Source organism: Octopus bimaculoides, chromosome 12, assembly GCF_001194135.2.
Source record: "Octopus bimaculoides isolate UCB-OBI-ISO-001 chromosome 12, ASM119413v2, whole genome shotgun sequence".
In the NCBI taxonomy this organism is placed as follows: domain Eukaryota; kingdom Metazoa; phylum Mollusca; class Cephalopoda; order Octopoda; family Octopodidae; genus Octopus; species Octopus bimaculoides.
The window spans coordinates 5,512,588-5,516,035 of NC_068992.1; positions in this window are offsets into that span (position 1 = coordinate 5,512,588).

Consider the following 3,448-nt stretch of genomic DNA (forward strand, 5'->3'; position numbering starts at 1 on the left):
ATATAGTCACAACCAATGGTGTAGAAAGCGTAGCAGGTGTAAGCCTGAAAAAGGAAACCTCGAAATACAATACTGGACAGAGAATGTTATATAAATTGAAACTTAAATCTTCATTCGTTACACACGCATATGCAAATATGGTGGTGGTGGGGGGGGGTGCGATGACAGATATAGATATAATAACATACATATATAAATGTATCTGTGTATGTTCATGGGGATGTCTGTATATGTGTGCGCGTGTGTGTGTGCGTGTGTGTATGCGTGCGTGTGTGCGTGTGTGTATGCGTGTGCGTGTGAGTGTATGTATGTGTGCCTGTGTCTGTAGAAGTACATTTGGCCTTGCAGCAAACTAATTCAAAATCACTTTTTGACATATTTCTTTATGCTAAATATATGTTACTGCATTACATGCTCACCTATATAGTCTTGCACTATGTGTGCAGTTCTGTTTATGAATCCATGGGGAAAAAAACACATTTTGGATTGCATGCATTTATGCACAGACGTGCCTTCCATGCTTTACCTAAAAATCTATTAAAACAGTTTCATATTTTTATACATATTTAATATACATCTTCGTGTATTTGTTTATATAGTTCAATAAATGTCTTTATTGTAATGAAAGATAAGGCAAACATGCATCATAACTTCACCCCACCCCCAACGGAAAAGAACAATACAAGTAATACACATGAATAAAATGTATTTGTGGAACTAACACAATAAATAAAATGAATACATGAAATTACACTCTTACGTTGTCACGTTGCTCGTGCTATGAACATCAGCGAAATAGTTTTCATATCGGACAAAGTAATACATTATTTGTAGACATAACATTGAGTGATTTGAAACTGGAATTATTTTCTATCACCTTTTTTTATTGACGTACAGTTAAGAATTACATATAATACAAAACCAAAAAAGAACATTATGGCAATGATCGCTGTTTTCAAAGTAATCAGAAAACCGTTAGAAATAGGCTCGCAAAAGATTATGTAGACAATGGTACGACAGACGTGTGTATTTTACAAACACTGGACTCAACAGAGGTAAATGTAACGTAAGGATTATAGGAATGAAAATTCGTGTAAAGGAACGCATATCTTGAAATTGCTTTCATCATTCGTTTCTTCAAACATCCAGACATTATAAATATTAAAAGGTTGTGTTAATTATTCTTTTACGAACTCCCAGATTTCCGCAACATAAAACGTTATGCTTGATACAGGCAACTTAAACATTGCAATAATATTATTAATAGCCATAATTACCATCACTTTAAAAATACGCACAAATCACGAATTATAAATGATTCAATTTGTTTATACAGTTACAGCTGTCTTGAGCCTACAATATATCGGCATATTTCTACAGAGAGTGATTGCCGAATATCCTGCTAATTGGCCGCGATCTTATAAAAGACCCAGATAATGAATCTAGTGTAAGATATCCCTATTCACTTCGAGCCTCTTCTTCTGCGAAATTATATGACATCAAATCTCCAAACGGTGTATACAAAGATAGCACACATACGAAACAGTATATTCGACAAATGCTTTTACTTCATTGAAGCAACATAGAAAATTAAATTATTATCGAACTACTCTCAGTTACAAAGCATCTTTTACATCAGATAGGATGCTAATAAATGAAGCAGAGAATCTTTTCACACGATCATTATAATGCCGGTTCAATGGCATATACACAATATCAATAAGATATCATTTCCATTTTTTTTACGATTTGAAATATATGTCCTGTGTGTAATAAGTCTCCTACGTTGGTAGTTAAAATTTGCCTTGAAATCATAGCAAAATGAAGCAGCTTAAAGGAGTTTACATATTCCTGTTCGAGGAGTTCAAATCTTTGAACGAAACAATGTATGAAGTCCTACAATATTTCTCACACCAATTGTCCAGTTTTGTAATATATTACTTGTCAGCTTCTGCGTTTATCAGTTCGTGTTTGCGTAATAACATCCATAATGATTAAAAGACATTTAAAATATAAAATGCTACGTAAATATCATGGCACTTTTGTCGTAAGGATGAACACTAACCAATAACTTACATGTCACTTGTGTGAGAGATAAGGATGTTCCCAAGATGGTCTCCATATTACTGAGAAGGAGGGTGATGCAAAAGAGAGAGAAAAAAAATTAAATTCTGAAACATTGATAATCATTTAGCTGTAGCATTGAATAGAACGTTAAACGTTTATTCAATTAAATCGACTACAGAAAATATGGATTACATTATTTTAATATAGTATGAAGATTAACGAGAAGTTCGCATCTTGTGTTACGTGCCCTCTTTCCCGACAAATACAATCTATGACTAAATCATATGTAGGAGCAAGACAGGATGCAGAATAAAAGTAGTCGATTAAAAGGTTGCCAGTTTTATGACTTTTAAATTGCTTTCTCCGGATGGAAAACTACGTCCAGTTCGGTTGGGGATGAATACAAATTCAAATACGCCGAAATTTAACAATCACAACTCACTGATCACAGTTCTCAACTGGTAACTATGTAATCGGCAAAGTCTATCTCAGATGCATTTGTACTGAGAACTTAAAGAACCGACAGATATGCCAACGATTATATAAAATCAAAATGTGTATGAATATTCTGTGATCTAATATTCATAATATATACGTTCACAGACACATACATGTGCTCCCAAAGAATCACACACACACGCACACACACACACACACATAAATGTATATGTATGCATATGCAGTGGTATAGACCATTTCGGTCATGAATGATCGTGAGATGAAACCTAGAAAGTTCTCCTCTGAGTCACAAGTCCGACCAAGTTTGATTATGGAAAACCAGAAGTTGTCGATGCATACTCGCCTTCCCCATCCACACCACTGATGTTATCTAAGCGAATGGCAAAGGGGCCGATACAGCGTGGCACCTGTGGCATTGCAGCATATTTTTACAGCTGAGTGAAATAAAGAGTGTTGCTGAAGAATACTGTAACACACATTCTTGTCCAGGAACCGAACTAAATATCTCATGGATGTAAACCCGAAGCTCTAACCGCTGAGCCATGTGCCTTCACTATATATGCATATAGGAACGTGTTTTAAATGAAAAGAAAAGAGGCTAGACAAAAATCAAGTTTATGTAATAATATTTATTGGATTGAACATAATATCCATTCACGAAATACTTGGTTTTGAGTCATGCTGCACGTAACACATATATGTACGTGGTGTGTTTTCATGAATGTACACGCATTGTGTACATGGGTATATGCAAATTTCACGCATAGATATTAATAAATGTATTTAATTTGAATACGCATGTAAGTGTGCCTGTGTATGACATTGTACTGGCACAGCTGTCGAAATATCTATAAACGTATTGATGTATGACACACAGACATATATATATATATATATATATATATATATATATATATATATA